The sequence below is a fragment of the Ornithodoros turicata genome, chromosome 1, assembly GCF_037126465.1.
Source record: "Ornithodoros turicata isolate Travis chromosome 1, ASM3712646v1, whole genome shotgun sequence".
In the NCBI taxonomy this organism is placed as follows: domain Eukaryota; kingdom Metazoa; phylum Arthropoda; class Arachnida; order Ixodida; family Argasidae; genus Ornithodoros; species Ornithodoros turicata.
This window is the reverse complement of record NC_088201.1, coordinates 217,279,567-217,298,652: the sequence shown is the minus strand read 5'-3', so window position 1 is coordinate 217,298,652 and position 19,086 is coordinate 217,279,567. Positions and strand designations below refer to the sequence as shown.

At 47.3% G+C, this 19,086-nt stretch overlaps 1 long non-coding RNA gene across 1 annotated transcript; it reads left to right on the top strand.

The window, feature by feature from the left end:
* The first annotated feature begins 1,916 nt into the window (after window positions 1–1,916).
* On the top strand, window positions 1,917–3,466 carry LOC135379049 (uncharacterized). Its single transcript, XR_010418685.1, has 2 exons — window positions 1,917–2,245; window positions 2,449–3,466. It is a non-coding gene; the product is annotated as an uncharacterized LOC135379049 (long non-coding RNA).
* The last annotated feature ends 15,620 nt before the right edge of the window (window positions 3,467–19,086 follow it).

Below are 19,086 nucleotides of genomic sequence, written 5' to 3'. Positions count from 1 at the left end.
TCGTCCCTTCTACACACGTATAAACACCGGGTAGAATGGCATAGATAAGAGACTCAAGGTCAAAGGATCCAGTCAGCAGCTGTCCCACGCGCGTTTCTCCCTAACGGAGTCATCCACGGAAACCGCGACGGCGGCGCCCCGCCGTAGGAAGTTCTAGGGAGCCTCCATGGGTTGCTGCGGCTTCTCCGCTTTTCAGGGAGGAGACACCCTATAACCGTGTCAACGCCGCCTTTCCTCCTCGCCCTCGCACGGAGCGCGCGTTTTGACTCCCAACTTGCTGCGCCCATTACCTGCTGTGCATTTTGCGCGTTCGAGCGGCCATCCGGCACATGTGCACGCAAATGAATGCATTTCTTCTGTATCTTGCGTCATTGTATGACCATGAAAAAATGGCTAGGAAGCAAGCGAGCTGGTGAAGATGATGCATAATGTAAAAACCCCGAGACTAGGGAACACGAAGGGAGAGACACAACACGAAGTCATTGTACATTATGCGTCATTGTATGTTTTGGGAACAAATATCGCAACTCTTCCTTCCGGAATTTTAAATCAGGCGTGCAACAAGCGTGTCAGAACTGCCTCTATTAGTACTGCTGAAATCGGTCGTTCCACGAATCATTTCCTCGGGGAATACCAGAGCTCCGTCCCATTTCTTCAGCGTGTACCACGTTCGGGTCACAGTTTTTTTGCATTGGACTTTACGCATGAAAGTGCTCCTTCTTTCTTTTCTCTATTTCTTTGAGAACCACTGCTAGGGCTGAGTTCATCTCCGTATTGTTGGTATGAGGTCGCTGATCTGTCGGAAAAGAGCTAGGTCACCAACCAGCGTGCGCTCTTGTTTCAGCAGTTCCTATTTGATTGAGCAAATACATTCGGTTGGTGGAGGAAGACCTGCGTGCGTGGAGATCTGCAATGCGCGTTGCTCGCATGATACGTCGTGCAGCAAAATGCCAGGGTGCTGTGTGCCCAAGTGTGCCAATCACTCTCGGAAAGGTTCGCGTTTGTATCGCTTTCCAGCATAAAAAAAGCGGAAAGACGTTTGGCTCGCTCAAGTAAAGAGAGCAGAATGGGAATCAACAAGGAGCTTGTACGTGTGCGAGGTAAGCAAGCACCTTTGCAGCGTGCAGTATGTACCGTGTGTTCCGGTTGCTCAGTGGTCATTTACGTTAAATTGAATTAAATTGCGTTAAATCTCCGGAAAGCCACAACAAGCTCATTGAGCTTCGTGAACACTTACGTGGTGCAATGAATCTTCGGTATATTTCGGGCAGCGTGCTGCGTACATTGTGAAGAGGCATTCAGGGCGATATCTGCTTCGAAACGCATTTATGCGATGCACTCACATTTCAAGACTGTGTCGACCTTTATTCATAATAAGGAGGCTCCCTAGGAAGTCCGTAAGTAAATTCAAGATGGCTACCGTGAGACCGTAGCCTTAAGATGAACAAGACTTTCGTGCAGAGTCTGCACTTCATCAGGTTAAAGAGTAGCCGTACAACCGGACGTATATATACCAGTAGAAAGGGAGGGAGAAAGGGAAATAGACAAGCAAAAACACAATCGAAGACACTTATCTAACTGAGGGAGTTGAAAACACAATAAGTAAAAAGCGAAGCAGACCAGACAAGACCAAAAAATACAGCCCAGGGTCATGTGTCACAGACACATAGCAGGGGAAAGTTCACAGCGCGGACAGCCGGAAAACGCAAGGCGACCTTTCCGATGCTCTCTGTAACCCTGTATTCACACGAGTCAGTTTCCTGCCGGCAGACCGTCTTGAAGGAGTGAGAGGGTGGTCAAGAAAAACGGGGTCACAACCTGTCTGAAGACGCCCGCTCGTCCTCTAGCATTCACACGAGTCGGTTTTCTGACCGTCAGTCCTCCTTTGGCTCGTTGCACTGGCATCTTGTTTGTGTCTAGCTTAAAATAGATCAACGAAAGAGAAAACTTACTGCACTGGCACTCCTCATTGATGACGAGGAGTGCAGGCACATGAAACACCGAGATAAGATGTGGGCAAAAGAACGGATATTGAAGAAGCGTCATGGAATGCAAAACTGTCTCGTCCCAGATCTCCGTGCGGACGACCCAAACACCTATCGGAGTATTTCGAGAATGGACGCTAAGACATTTGATGTTATACTCCACAAATTACAGAAGCGTATCTCGAAGTTGGACACGAATATGCGTGATAGTGTGCCGGCAAGTGACCGGCTGACGATGACGCTGCGATATCTGGCTACAGGTAGGCAATAATTACTTTTCTTAACTTAAATCTTTAGTTCCTTTTTGGTTGGAAGAGTAGCTTGTAATTATGGTATGCGTACTGTATATATATACCTGTATTGGAATGGTACAAGCAAGATATTATATGTAGTCAAAGTTTGTTCACGGAAAGAAATGTCAGCTTTCATTCTTACTTTATATATACTGTTCACTGCATTGCAGGCATGCATCTATGCATTGGACAATTGTTCCGAAGCTGCCGCATTAGCAGATATTATACAGGTGTGTTGTATCATTTTCATGGGAAAGCCAAGCATCGTTGGCGTTCCAGTTCCGAATGGGCCACAGTACAATGAACACCATTCTATGGGACACATGCCAGGCAATTCTAGCCGAATTTGGACATTTGATACAGCTACCAAGAAGCGAACAGGAGTGGCTGGACAAAGCCCAGGACTTCCAAATGTTGTGGCAGTTTCCTAACTGTGTGGCAGCCATGGACGGCAAACATGTCGAAATCGTAAAACCTGGAAAAAGCGGATCGCTGTACTGCAGCTACAAGAAGTCGTTCAGTATGATACTTTTCGCACTCGTCGATGCGCGGCAGAACATATTGTATGCTCACATTGGTACACCAGGCTGTGCACGTGATGGTGGCGTCTGGGCAAGAACGCCATTTGGAAGGCAGGTTTCCAACGGCACCGCAAACCTGCCTACAAGTGTGAAGCTCACCAACTCATCCCTGTGTTTGCCAGCCGTGATAGTAGCTGATGACGCCTTCCCGTTGTCCGAAAATGTCATGAAGCCCTACCCTGGGCTGTCCCTCAACCCGGAAGAGAGGACCTTCAACTATAGGCTATCAAGAGCACGGATCATTATAGAGAGTACATTTGGAGTGCTTTCAAATCGTTTCAGGATTTTTCATACGAAAAATCCTGAGAAAATGTCCTTGAAAGTGTTCCCCAGAGAATGTGTCCTTGCTCATACAAACAGTTTGCGTTCTCCATAACTTGCTCAAGCAGTATGACCCTTCCTTCACGCGAACTGCAGAAGCTAACTGCGTCACCCAATCAAGGGCATTTGATATGCCTCCAACGCGCGCACGATATTCATCGCGCGGAGCCTTTGTGCGCGACACTCTGAGGACTTACTTCAGCACAAATGGATCTCTGCAGCAATGATGGAACCTGTTTTGAGTTTGTGTTATTTTTTTAACATTAAAATGTGTACCTTTTGGCTATCACCTGTCTATTCAAAATCTAGGATCTGGCTACAGCGCTGGTTGCACACGTAATATGTTTTCTAATTTACTTTTTTCTTTCTTTGGAACCACAGGGATTAAACGTGTACGGCGGTCCCCTGCAGTTGCTCAACCCATATTCTAGCTGTGCATTCTTCACAATATCTCAATTTTCTTTTGAGTAATTATGGTCACTTAGGCTTTCCCACGCAATGCAACTGTTGAGGAAGCGCCAGAGATGGGAACAGAACAGGCTTTAATGAACATATGATTAGAACTACTGTACAATGAGTGAAGGCGTGCGCGAGCACCCCCTTCTTCCTTTTCCTTAACACTCCGGCCCGCGACTTGATGAGGTGGTCTCGACTTTGTACTGACGGTCGATGATGAACGACTCGTGCAGGGACACCCGACAGCGAGCCTGGCGTCTAGGTCGTAACAAGATTGTTAGCGTCCACGATCGACGCCGGTGCTGGTGCGTGTATAGTCTCGCTGCGGGGTTCCTTCTCTCCGCCAGGGTCCCATGTGGCTGTTACGTGCTCTCTGTTGTTCCCCGCCGTGTCGTCCGATCCGGTGACGTCATTTCTGATGTCCTTGTTGCCAGCAGCCATGGGTGGAACAACCACGTGCTGACGCCCCATTTGACAACTTAAATCTCCGTCAAAGCTTTGAAAGTGCTTTCCGAGGTGCGTCGCGTAACACGATAATGCTCCGTCTTCCTGACGTGCATGCTCGACTGCTGGTTTCTGTAGTTCCGCAGCTTCGCTATTTCCCAGTCTGTGAGGCCCATATGTAGTGAGACTCCGTTCCGGCTTCTCATCCAACGTACTCTGATCGTCGTTGGCCTTTGCTGGCACATACGTGGCTGATACAATTCCGTGCGCTGTATTCCCTGTGCTCTTTCCTGTCAACGCTGGCGTCTCGTACTCCGTGATTTGGACCAGCTCATGCTCTGTTATCATCCACATAGGCTCTCCTACATCAGTTTCGTCGTTCCGTGGTGAAACACGTTCAGGCTGTCTACAACCAGCTTCTACACACTTTGGTGGGTCGTCTTCTGCTGAACGCTCGAGAAGTCTATTCTCCCCAAGATGGGGTAGCGTACCGTGTTCTTCCCGTTCGTCAACTTCTCTCGCACCGGCTCTCACCAATGCGTTCACCGGTTGCTGTGATATGGCTGCTGCATCGTCTGGTACTGGTCCTCGTTCGGGAGGCGGCGTATCGTACCATCGTCTCTTGGGTAATGCATGCGGCGCTTCCACTGTCTCCCGATACTGCCCAAACTTATCGTCGTGCTTCACAACCTGACTTTCTTCCATTGCCTCCTCCAGTTTACGTTGCAGCGCTCCCGTGGTACTATGGCTCTCCCTAGTCAAGCGCAGCGTCTCAACAAGCGAAGCCGTCAGTGGAAACTCCTTCCTCTGGTCAACATCCGTAAGTGACCTCTCACTGTGAAGCACGTCTTCAGGTGGAGAAAGTGTGTTCTCAGCATCCGCAAATAGAGTAGCTGGTGATTTCTCCGTCGACGTCTCCGCAGCCAACCTCGCCTCTGCAGGACTGATGCGTCCTGGTGCACGTTCCTCGTCAAGTTCAGTTAATGGAAATCCCTGCAGAGGCACGCCTGATGACGTTGCTGTCAGACCTATTGTTGCTTGCGGAGCGTCTACCGGTGCTTCAGGTTCTGTGATTTGACCCTTAAGTTCTGAGTCAAGTGGGACAACTGATGGCAGCGTGTCCGGATTCCCATACTTGTCCTCCAGCACCTTGACCGCTGTGGCGTACGTGGCATCGGTGAGCTGAAGACCCTTTATGAACGTTGCGGCCTCCCCGACGAGCACGGTTACCAAGTACGGCATCTTCTCTGCGATGGCCAAGCACCTACTGCTGTGGACTAGTGCCTCGAACCGGCTTCAAAATTCTTGCCATGATTCGTGGCGGCCATCAAACCTGAGTAGTGAAGCGTAACCCTGTAGCCCCGAAATCCGATTGGCCGCTGTCGACCCACAAGTCGCCGTTGTGGACGTCGCTCCCGCATGCTGGGCGAGTCTCTTCTTCAAAAGGCAAATGACTTGAAATATGCGGTTTTGCCATTCCAGCGCTGCATATGTAACTCCGTTTGTGCTTCTTGAACTGTGAACAGAGTACTTAGCCTGCTCTCAATGTCCGTAAGGCTCGTGGAGAACGTCCTAATCCTTTGTAACAGCACCTCACAGTGACTGACGTGGTCCGAACTGTCGTGTGATTCTGCAATGACTTGTTCGGCCTCGCTGAGTATCGCAATCAACCTCCGACGGGTGCAGGTTCTCTTCACGAGAAGCAACTCCTGTTCCATCATATCTCTGGCCTGAAGTGGTCCTCCTGATTGTTTTCCTGGGCGAAGAACCTCCCGCGGGCCCAGGCCGGGTTTCGGCACCATTTGTTGAGGAAGCGCCAGAGATGGGAACAGAACAGGCTTTAATGAACATATGATTAGAACTACTGTACAATGAGTGAAGGCGTGCGCGAGCACCCCCTTCTTCCTTTTCCTTAACAGCAACAATACATTCTTTCCCATACATGTGCCCTCGTTTTCACCACCTTTTAACCCCAATTCTCACGCACCGTTATTTTAAAAAAATTCTGTGTTAACGCCGCGAAGCAATTGTGGCTATGAGCGGCGTACAGGTGTGGACAGATCGAGAGAGGACATCAGGAAGGAGTGGGGGACAGAGGGGTTAGTATGCGTCCTGGGCCGACTCCAGGGGTACTGTGCCGACATTCGTCTGGAACGTCTTCGGAAAACCCAGGGAAAACCTCAGACAGCACAGCCGGTGACAGGATTCGAACCCGTGTCACCTCCCAGTCTCGGCGTGGAAAGCGATCATCCTAACCACTATGCCACGGTATGTACCCGCACCGTTTGACCCTGTTATCTTTTATGTGGCGATTGCCCATGGGTTGTTTAGATCCCTGTCTGCTTTCCTTACTTGGTCAGGAAACCTGTTGTACGTTTGTTTGGTTGGTTATTTGAACCCGTCTGGCAAATATATTTGCAGCAGGCAACACCTTTTCATTAAAACTTTTGTTTATTGTCCTTCAAGGCACAAATTACAGATCATACTTGGCACAATCAGTCTGCGATTTCATTTAGCAAAGCTAGTATCCTTAATTCCGCCTCGTTTCGTAGTGTCAAAGGCATTTGACGTAGACGGCATTCAACAATTTGCCCAAAGGATCTACACTTACCGGCCTGTGGGGATGGTGCGGTCAGCGCCGCTGCAATTTCATTTAATGCCGTCGCCCTCTCACTGCATTCGTCGCTGTTGTTCTTGCTTCTTTTCCTCTTGCGCAGACGAGGAGCAGGAAGCCATGGGGACGCGATAGCTACATCATCAAGATCTCAAGCTACATCAAGCTACAGATCAAGATTGAGCCCGGCTCAATCTTGATCTGCACATAGCGATCGTTATAGCTATTTTTCAAAATTTGCGCGCTCATTCCGTCACGCGCATTGGCCGTCGACCGGGGAGCACGAGCGTTTAGCAAGCGTTACGGGATAGCGCTAAGTTCAAAATCTAGCCCCGGCGAGCTGTCGAACTAGTCGAACTCCTGTTGCCCCATTGTTTCTTCTTCCTCCTCTTCATCAAGCCGAAGAGGCTCCAGGGAATGCAATACACTTGCATCCTGCTCCTCAACCTGAGGAGGTATCCTGTGCTGCTCATCCCGCTGCCGTGCCTGGGTGACACAAGCAGCCAGAAAGGCAAAACAGTTTCACTCAGAACAATGTGCATTGCATATACCATGGGGGTGATCGCGGACAGAAAAGTTTAGCCCATAATAAAAATCTAATCTGATCCCTCACCCAGCTCTATCCATGCTTCATCCATCTTGTATTTGCTATCACACGCCTAAATACAGTGATTCTCAAGCGCTTACCTCTTGCAATCCAGTAATTATGACAGGGCCAGACGGGCAGTTTTGATCAAGGAATGCGAGGGCACTGTAAAACTGCAATTTGCCAGTGTATACTGGTGCCGCGGATCCGTTCTTTGTCGTTGTTTTTCTGCGCTTCTCGTCTTGATATTGTCGCCGTTTCGACGAAAAAAGATTCTTCACAATATATGTTCAGGGAAATGCACGGAACACTTTAAAAATGGTGTCACGTTTGAAAGTCGAAATAGATATGGAATAAATTAACTACGAGGATGCGGCAAAAGCAAAAATTATCGCATTTTATGCGCACCCACCTGTTGTTATGTGGACGTCTGCGTGCTTCTTTTTAAGTTCCTCACATATTCTTTCCCAAATGTGGTGTTTTTTGGGAGCATTCCGGTATTGTTCGTCGCTCAGCTTCCACAGGGGTGGATGTTGCTCTACTATTCCGATCAAATCGAATACAAACGCGCTGCTCATGCTTGCGGCCCGCTGCGTCATCTTCTCTTCTGCCCGCAACAGACGCCGTCGGTCGTCAGAATATGTGCCGGGAGGACAAGATATCCGGCTGCCTCCGACTGCCGCTCCGGAGACCAGAAAGTAGTAACGCTGGCGAAAGGCGCCGGTCACGTGGCACCAGAGAGCGGCGACGTTCCCTGCTGCCTGAGCGTCAGCCGGCAGAAAACTGACTCCTGTGAATACTGGGTAACAAGGAGTTTCGGGGAAGGCTCAAGGTCGCTCCGCGGTCCCCAGCCGGCCGCGCTGCCCCCCCCCCCCCCTGGCCGGCGAACACATCCACCCCCAACATCCACACTTCCTGGATAACGGAAGGACGACCCACTTGAAGCATAATTAAAAGTTGAACAACTCTAACGAGCCAGCGTATATGTTTAACCCATGTGGCTGAAGGGAGCAAAATTTAGAGATCAGGTAGGATTCACGATTTTTTCATGTTATGTCATTTGTATATCCGGATTCAAGGAGTACTCCTTCAATCCAGCCATTCAGCCATATACACTGGCGAATCTTTCAAATTAAGGCTTTGTATGTATTTGTCCCTTCTATGTTGTTCCAGCCTCAGGACATCAGTTCTTTCAAGGAATATGTGTTCGACCCCCAGAAGAATGCTGTTCTTGAACAAGTGAAATAGCAATTATGTAAACCGACTAGACCGTCTGCTTAGAACTTCTTATATATGAATAACCGCAATTTTGTCCCGAAGCGGGATGACTTGACTGAATGTATCACTTCAAGTAACTCTTGCATTATTATTTTAACGGAAACTTTCTTGACGCACGATGTAGAGGATCATGAGCTATTCCCAGTGGAATGAAATTGGAGCGTGTTCAGACGTGACAAAACGAGCGGAAGATGAAGCGGTATTTTAATAGCTGTGGAAAACTCCATCCCGTCTTCATTTCTGCTTAAATGCGATGACCACGATATACTCTTTATCCGGTTATTGTTCGGTTATGCCACAGTTGTTCTCGGCGTTTGTTACCGCCCTCCTAGGCCGTCACCCGCCTTTGTGCCTGTTGCGGAAATATTTCTTTTCTTAGCTTTTGAAGGAACCGCGAGAAAGAGGAAGAGAACGAAAAAGAGGATGACGTTTTGTGACGAACTAACATGTGTGTTGGAAGGGAGTTGCCTCAGGACAGAAGCTACCGATATTTCGGACAGAGACTGTTCTTCTGGGCACCGTCCTCATCATTGGCATGGCATTGAAAGGGTTAGGTGGAACGTGTTTAAAGGTTCATGCGAATTGTGGGTCAACAGCCCGCAGGGAAGAAAGGGTCCGTACACTCTTAAAAAAAAAGTAGAATTTTGTACCTCTACGGGTAGAACTGCATTGCTACCACAATTGTACCCATCCGAGTAGAACTGTACGAGTAGAAATGTTTCTACTCGAGCAGGTACAAATGCTAGTAGAAGAGTTGTACTCAGGAGGTCGCTCATTTATACTCGGTTGGGTGTAAATGTCCTGCTTTGAAGGCAGGACAGTTGTACTTCTCTGGTCCAACAGATATACGCGGAAGAGTAGAAATGTTGTATGAAAAAGGCACAACAGTCGTACTGCCTTGGTCGAACATTTGTACGGGATGAAGTACAGACGTTGTACCGTAAAAGGTAGGACAGTTATACTGCTTTGGTCCAGCAGATATGATTGGAAGAGTACAAATGTTGTATCGCGAAGGTGCAACAGTCGTACCGCTTTGGTCGAACACTTAAACGGGATGAGGTACAAACGTTCTACCTTAAAGGAGAAACAGTTCGACGCAAAGGAGCCTAAATGTTCTCCCGAGCAGGTGGAACAGTCGTACCCATTTTGGTACATCAGTTCCACTAGAAGGCGTACAAACGTTCTACTGTAGAAGGCAGAACAGGCATACTGTTTTGGTGAAAGAGTTATACTCGTGTAGTGTAACCGGCCTACGGCGACAGCACATCGGTTGTACTGCAACGGTAAGAAATTTGTGTCCAGTACAGCAGAACTCTTCTGGTATGAAGGTTGAACCTGGTGGCTACATGTTTGCTAAATGTAATATATGATCACTATGATATGAACAGTAAAAGCAAACGCATGTATCCATGTCTGCAAAGCGCCAAAAAAGTTACGAGCAAAGCAATGTTGAGTTACATATCCGTCTGATGTTTATTATCTATTATTGACACGTAAGCCCGTTCAGGGCCACTTTTACAAGTGATGTCACCGCTCCTACATTGACTTTCACGAGCGAGCTGATCAACTGGAATGTTGCTGTAGCCTTGGGGGGAAACTCCATGTTCACTACCCAGAACAGTGACAATGTCACTGCAAGAGCGTCTAATAGGCTGGGAGCTTCCACTCTGACGTCCTCTAAGCACACGGTGAAGGGTCCTCCTTCTAGCAAACTCCCTTGGAAAGCAATGGATGGGTAGACGTACCTCTGCTCTCTCTGAAGGAAAAAGAAAGAAATGGTAGCAATATGAGCTGCAAAATTTCGTCACGAATTGCGCGAATAGACGATACAAGCACGGAATGGAACTGCATTGTGGCGCTGAACTGCCTGAGCTATGGGCGTGCGGTAAGCACGCAACCACGGGCGCCCCCCCCCCTTTTTTTGCCGCAGAAACTATTGCAGTGGGAAGGCATTTTGGGGTCAAAATCTACGACTCCCCCCCACCCCCCTCTGGAAAAAATCCTGGCGGCACCAGTGCTCGTAGGTCTGACTTCTCATCACTATAGACTTCGGCCACCATCTAGCCCACGCTTGTGCTATCTACTCGATATGCATCTTGACAGTGTGTACAGTTATGAACAGCAATAACAACAATCTGGAGCAACGTGTGAAAAATGTGTGTTGGACACTTGCACACTACTCCACGCAAAACTAGAATAAAAAGGGGAAACCCTCCAACAGAATCAATTGACCTGACGTATGCAGCGAGCAAGGGTATATTTAAGGGTGGACGGGCCCTCCATGCACCCATGTAAGAACCTATTCTTTGACGATTCCGTACCGCAAAACACAAAGTTTCTTGAACACAGAAGGGTATATATGAGTTACATAAAAAACATACCACAGGGCCAATGAATGCTTCACTCCTCTCTTTAACAAGTGATGGCAGGCACACAATAACACCGTCCAGCAGCAAGCCTGTAACATATAATTCACGCGACCAAGTTAAGCTTCGTAGAACATTACGCAGAGACCGATAACAGTCATGTGTTGCCTATGGATAAAACTTAGCAAAAGGGTGTCACACATACTATATACGAAGTGATAAAAATTACATTTAAAGGGAGCAATAAAAGAAAAACCAGTGCTACGTTTCTGCTACTTGAATTACAAGCACGTGCTACGTCAAAAGTAGCACCTCTTTGTAACTTATTTAGCAGAAAAGTAGCACGCGTTTCTCTATTATGGCTCTCTTTAAATATAATTTTTCATCACTCTGGGTGTAACAGCCTGTATATACAGAAAATGTATTAAAATGTGAATTTAGAATGTCGTATTTACTATTTACGTATTTATTGGTCAAATGGTATAGCACTTACTTTCCGAGGTATCCATCTTGTCAAAATTTTCGAAAAACGGTCTCATGTGTCTTTTCTTTCGCGCTTGCATGAGCACCCGTTCCTTGACTGGTTGGAGGCTGTCATAAAGCGCTGTGGCGATGTTTACTCCTGTGAGCCACTCGAACTCCATCATTATCTGAAAAGGAAGTCGTGTAAACAAGATGCATTGACCCGTATACATATGACAGTGCCACACACATCTTGTTCGATGCCAAGCAAGTCAAGCTCATTGTTGTAATTGTAACAGGTGTGCGCTGGGCCAAGATTAACGTACATGATGAGCATCCTTCAGGGCTGGATACATCCGGAAGATCTCGTCTACTGGAGGGTTTTCAGAAACCCATTGTTGACGGTGCTTTGATGTTCTCCTCATGCTGTCCTGTACTATTAGCGCACACGGATCCCTCTTCGCCATTTCCTTTACCATAATGTTGAGGTGACCTTGGATGGTCTCCTCGTCCTCTGCGTCGTGGGAACAACAACAACAACTTTATTTTCGGCCTTGGAGAGTGGGGAGTTTCATCGCAACAGGCGATACTCTACCCCAGTGCTTGGTGGAATGGGGGGAATAAAATAACGAGCCCCTTTACAATAACGATCGAAGTCCGATGGTGTCCAGAAATGTCAGAAGAGCTTTGAGCGCAGAGCGTTGCTGGGCGTTGCTCCCACAGCGTCGTGGGAGTTGGCTGTCAATGTCTGTGATTGAAAGCAATTTCCAATGTTAATGTCAGAGAGGTGGTAGGGACAGGTATAAGATATGCCCGACCGGCACAACTGTCCCCGCTACCCGTGACGGTGGCATTGTAGACTGTTATAGAACAGTAAATTCTACCTCTAAGCCCCTGCACACTCGCTTGGGTGCAGGCGGACAAGCTGGCGGTTCCCGATGTGGCCTCTTTTCTCCTGCTGCGGGCGTGCTGCCGCTCAGCAACCTCAACTTTTGCCTCTCATATTTTCCCTTTGATATCAAGGCTGCCTTCCATGACCCCTTCAAAAATAAGAGCGCAATGCGAATTAAAAACATGATTCGTCATATATGGATATAGGAATCGATACGTCAACCAAGAGCAGCGATTGGGATGACTTACATGCGGCAGACCCAGTGTGTCTCCCAATGCCGGAAATCTTTTCACTAATTTCCGTGATACGACTTCATAGAGCCTGCTTCCTGCAACACTAATTTAAGAACGAGAATCATGCATAGTTTGTAGCTTCCCCATGTCCCACAGAAATTATGCAAAACATACCCATCATATGTGCACATATCCCTGTAAAGGTGTGCTACAAGCCTCGTTCTCTGGGCAAAGTATTGCCCCTGTCTATGAGCTGCGGCGGCTTCTTGAAGGTCGCTCGGCAAACTAGGAAATACATAGTCCTCCGCGGACGGTCGTGCACGCACTGTGCACGTGTCAGCCTCCTGCCCAGCAAGTACATCCTGGATTCTGCAAAAAAATTTCATTCCGTGTCATGTGGGTCCAAGCAGCAAGAACTGAATGCTGGTAGCAAACACGACACGCAATCGGAAACGTGAAAACTAACATAAATAACGAATCGTAACATAACAAAGATAAATAAATGTGGTAGGGCATGACCAACTCTAGTAGATGCACAACCTCAATTCAGGCGTCTCCTCTTCCTCCACGAGTATGCGGTCCTTGTTGTGGAATGTCGTTGCATCGGTTATTTCGACATGCGTTTGGAAATCGTTGTCGTAAATCTGGGGGAACAAATAAATAAATAAACGACTGACACACATGTCTACCTACAATGCCACACATCGGCACTAATTGTTGGTAAGGGTTCCTGGAAATGCAATATTCCGACAAGGCAGGCACGTGTTGTTCAAGATGACACTTACCATGAGCCGTTGCGAGCATAGTTCTTCTTGTGACACACCGAGCGCTGCCGATATAGAAACAGTAAGGTCGCAGAGGTTGCAGCCATCCTGCCCGGAGATTAATACCTTGCGGGATTTATACGAAACCAATACTTTAATCGCGTTCATTAGGCGGGGTGGGGATGCCGGCGTAAATGGCGGATACAGACTGGACGGCGTTAAACGTGTGGGCTTGACTAGGATCGACACACTACTGAAGCAAAGCAACACGGGGGTTACACAAATGGTCCCGTCCCTCTACTCGGAGTGGAAAGAAAAAGGGAAAGAAGTGTTTAGGGACACAAAGGACGTGGCTGAAAACAAGGTCACTCTTTCGACAAAGTTCATCTACGTCGCAAGCAGGTCATTCTCAGAATTCTCCTGCTCCGGGGTGACCCTGGGGCGCGAACATAATGGACAGAGTATGCAGGACCACGTGTCATTCTAGAAAACGGGAAAAGGAAAAAAAAAAAGCCTCACTTTTCGCCACACTAGTTACTTTTCTTTGTTCCTTTCGTTTGCTTGCTTTTTTTCTTCGCTCTTCTTTTTACTAAAGGCAGCACAAGTTCAGTATACTGTGCTTCCATTTTGCCTTTCGGAAAAACTAATAATAATAATCGTAATATTTATTTAGTCAATATTGCAAATGTACAGAAAGCGGGACTGTGAGGGCAAAGCACGCATTACGCATTGCAGGCATTCCGCATTGATTACACGCATTACATGTAATGCATTACAGGCACTGTCAATGTCATGATGACGAAATCTCGAAAAATTCTCACATATAACACGCCCAATTAGATGAGGTGGTGTGTACGTTTAGCCTTCTAAAAAACGTCAGCAAGGCTACCGCGGGTCCCTTCCTTTTTGTTCCCCTGCGAATATATTCACGAAAAGAAGAACTCTACACAGAAAAGGAAAAGCATAAATAACCGGTATCGCTCAACTGTGGCTCTGCAAGTGAAGGGTAATAGTCAAATTTAAAACACCCACCGCCATCCTCATGGCGGGGTGCATTCAAACGTCTGGTAAAGCGTGCTGAGACTATACGAGTTGCCCAATGGACATGGCGATCTGTGAACATGTGTTGTTGTTGTTTTCTGAGCGTGGGGGGTTAGGGGGTGAGGGTTTATATAGAGTGATATTTTTTTTCTTATTCAATACGAAATTCTGCAGAGGTCGAACAATTGCTCACCGCCTCTTTCACCCCACTTATATTATTTCGCGTTTTTCTGTGATGTGATTTTATTTCTCGTTTAATGTTTATGGCGCTCATATACTTGACTTTTTTATGTTAGCTGAACTTGGGTGTACCTCGAAATAAAGTAATCAAAATCCCCGTTGCAAAATAAACTACTGTAAATAAATCTGACTATAAAATGCACAGTCGCGCGTGGGAAACTGCTAACAGCGAACTTAGACTAACCTGGACATAGTAATGCAAACACTAAACTTGGACGAACCTAATAATAAACTAACCAACGTGCTGTTCAGTCCTCTCCGCCCTGCTAAGCCTGACAGGCGCAAAAATGTGGCTTCGTTCGCTAAACCGACTTGGACAGACAGAAAATTCGTGAATTTCAGTGGTTGCATAGTGAAGTGTTTTTTAAATCTCCCCCGGCTGGTGTCTTGGAAGATCCTGGTGACGCAGGCATGGGCGTATTGAGAGGGGGGCAAGGTGAAAATTCTGCACTCTTTATTCATAAGTCATGATTTTTTTCAAAGATCTCATAATAATATGAACTTGTGAACACCCGCACAGTCTGCAGCGTCCGTCTCCAGGGAAGGAGGTGACGTGGTTGCACGCTTTGCCCCCCTGGAAGCACTTTGCTGTCCCCCCCCCTTGGAAAAAAAAATCCTATAGGAACGCGCCATGGACGCAGGTCCTGACAAAGACGCTGCGGCGTGCATGCAAGTGGACGACCTCTCGCCTCACCCTCTAAATTGGTGGATTTCCTAGATATATTTGAAGCAACTTAGACACCTAAAGAAGAAGTTCAGCTCACATGAAAAAGTCAAGCGCCATAAATATAAGTGTGGTGAAAGAGGCGGTGAGTAATTGTCCGGCTTCAATGGTTCAGTGGTGAGCAATTGACCGGCCTCAGCAATTTTTTGGTGAGCAATTGTCGGGTGAGCAACTGTCCGGTGAGCGATTGTCTGCGCCCCGATGCAAGTAAGCAAGTAAATGATGAAATTATAACGCGGAATGGGAATGGCAGCGGAATTGTAAAAGATTGTCCAACAGCTTCACCTACAGAGATGAACCCACTTACGGACCACCATGACAATCTGCGGGCGGCAAAAATGTCCAAAGACTGGATGCTGGACGGTCAGCCGTATTTAGTGACTCTACTTCAAAGTAGCCTGAGTGAATGCTTCTAACCGTAAATCTTTGTCTTTTTTCTATCATCGTTATTTGTTTTTAAACGCATTTTCTTTAAATTCCTTTCTTCAGTGTAGTTGCCGGTCATTCTCATGAGCGCACGTTATACAGGGTGTCTGTTTTTATTGGAAACAGAACACTTCACAAACATAAGCAATAATGTGAGCAATTGTGGTGAGCAAATGCTGAGCAAAAGTGCAATTGCTCACCGGACAATTGGTCACCACGGTACCGCTGAAGGCGGACAATTACTCACTGCCTTTATCAGCTGACGGATTTCATATCGCGCTTTGCTTGACAGTTGCGCAAGACATTGCATTGTCAAAGCATGATAAAATTGTGTGAAACATCACACCAGTATAGTTGCTAGATCTTTGAAATATTTCACAAATATTTTAACACCTAAGCGCTGTGAAGGCCATAAGCGGCACATATCGCGGAAGGAAATTCACTCGGTGGTTCGGCCTCGGAAAACGCTCTCTCGAAGTTCATGTCCTTAGGGGGCCTTTCAGCAACAAACACATGCAGTTATGCATAATGTAAAAATACCCGAGACTAGGGAACACGAAGGGACAGACACAACACTAAGTCTCAAACACAGCTCTCAACGTTCGAGACTTCGTGTTGTGTCTGTCCCTTCGTGTTCCCTAGTCTCGGGGTTTTTCACATTATGCATGACCTCCACCAGCTCGATTGCTTCCTAGCCATTTTTTCACATGCAGTTATACGGTAAGCAATTGTCCGGGATCCATAACACTCAAGGGTGCCACAGCATGATGCACAGTCCACTCTTTCGTGATGCATTTGTGCTACAGCACGCGAAGCTTTCATTCCTCCGTAAAAAGTGGGCTCACGGCCATTCACAGCACATACACTCCTGCGCTCCACCTGAGTGGTGGTTCGGATTCGGAATCGTTCCAAACTACGCAGCTTGCCTTCGGTTCCACCAATGGTTCCACCATTGCTTGTCTCGTCTTACCCACGAGAAATTCGATCAAGTGACGAGTTTCGCATTAACTTCCGATGCATAATACGTCTTCTAAGTTCGAACTTAACAACCGAACACTCTAATTCTGTTTCGACCAGGCTAAATGTGCTTTGTCTCGGTCGTGGCCACTGCAAAAGCGATCCAGAAAAATGTACTCATGTAACAACACACAACTACGATAAAACAGACAGCTACAACTATACGATGTGAACTTTGCCAAAAACCAGCCGCTGAGGTGACAGATGATTCGGTTACATTTCCAGAAATCTGTACTTTTGTGCCAACAACACTGACACTCAACATGGCGCGTTCTGTGTGTGAGGCGGTGAACATGTTTCGACGAACTGGCTCTAGCCCGTGGTCGTCCTTTGTCACAAGTAGTGCAAGTATTTAGGTATGATACGAAGCCTCACCAGACCAGTCTAGTTATGGGTATAAATCAGTGCCCGAAATGCTCCTTCGTTTCGCGAAAGCTAATCGCGGTCATAAACCACATCTGGGCCCATCATGCATGGGAAGCCGACTTCGCTGTCACATGTGGTATTGACGGGTGCCCAAATAGGTACAAAGGATACGGCGTCTTCAAAAGCCATCTGTATCGTAAGCATCCACATGCGCTGCGAGAACACGGAAGCAACGTTGGAGGCTGTGATAGGATACGCGAAGTGGAAGAAGGATATGACGCCACCGACACCTTGAATGAAATTAACGACACCGGCACCACAGAAAGCGAGCGAATCGATAACTCTGCTACAGACAATGACGACTTTCAGCAGCCAGAAATTTCATTTGAAAGCTTCTGCAACGACATGAAGAAAACAATATGTATGTTCTTCCTGAATGCCACTGAATTGCACAGCCTGCCTCACAGCGTAAGCAATGCGCTCTTCGAACAGTTCAAGTTCATGTTGTGTTATGTGATGAAGACATATGCAAAGCAGATAACACAGAAATTGTCAGGCCTTCCAATCCCTGAAGATGCACGCGTATTATTGCAGTGCGACTTCCTCTTGGACACATTCGAAGGAATTCAAACTTCCCACCTGCGACAGAAGTATGCAAAGAAACACCTACCATATGTCGCTCCCCAGGAGCAGGTTATTCCCTGCAGTACCGCAACGTACCAGTACATACCGCTGGAACCATTGCTGAAGCGCCTTTGCGAATTGCCCGAGGTTGAAGCCAGTTTGAGACTGCACCCCAAGAAGCCCGATGACACCCAAGATGTCCTAAGCAGTTTTATGGATGGCACATTTTTTGAAGAAAAATGCCAAAGCATCATCCCTGATGGTAGTCTGTACACAGTCTTTCTACTGCTCTATTCCGATGAAGTAGAAATTGTGAACCCTTTGGGATCAAAACGCGGCAAGCACAAACTGCTATGTGTGTATGCCACACTCTTGAACATTCACCCGAGATACCGCTCCAAGGTGCACTCAATCCATTTGCTGATCCTTGCAAAATATGTTCATGTGCAACAATTTGGACTCTCCGAAGTACTGAAGCCGCTCATGAAAGATTTGGTTCATCTGGAGGACACAGGCATATCCGTTACTTTAGGAAGCAGAATCCAGCAAGTGCAGATTCGTGTGTTTGCCTTTTGTGGAGATAATCTTTCTTCAAACAGACTTGGCGGATTCACATGCTGCTTCAGCAAGGGAAGAGTGTGTCGATTTTGCCTCGCTTCAAAGAACAGCCTTGCGGCCTTGACCAGTGAAGAGCATTGCAAAGTTCGGACAGCAGAAATTCACCAAGAACACCTGAGAGCTATCTCTGTGAACAGTGTTGAATGCAAGCGAATGTATGGCGTGAACTCTGCTTCACCAATGCTCGACATGAAGTATTTCGACGTGACATGCCAGCTTCTGCCAGACGTGATGCATGACATCCTTGAGGGTGGTTGGGAACATGTGCTGCGTCTGGCCCTCCGTAATCTTATAAATGACAAGGTCATTACGTACAACGACTTGGAAAGCATAACTACCTATGACTATGGATTCCACGACAAGAAAAATCGACCGGAGCCATTGAAACGAGCTTTTGTCAGCGAAAAGGCACATCTCATAGGAACGGCATCACAGAGGTGGTGCCTTTTGAGGCTGATACCACTTATGCTGGGTGACGCTATTCCTGGAGGGAATGAAGATTGGGAAATTCTGTTGCTCTTCCGCGAGGTCGCTGACATTATTTTTGCTCGGAGTATCCCACTGGAGTACATTGGCTATCTGCGGGTCCAGATCCAGGAATTTCTCCTACGCTTCACAAGTCGGTACACCGACGCAGCTATGATACCAAAACTTCACTTCCTCATCCATTATCCTCGCTTTATCTCTATGTTCGGCCCTCTTCAGCAGTACTGGACCATGCGCTTTGAGTCAAAGCACCAGTACTTCAAGCAGCT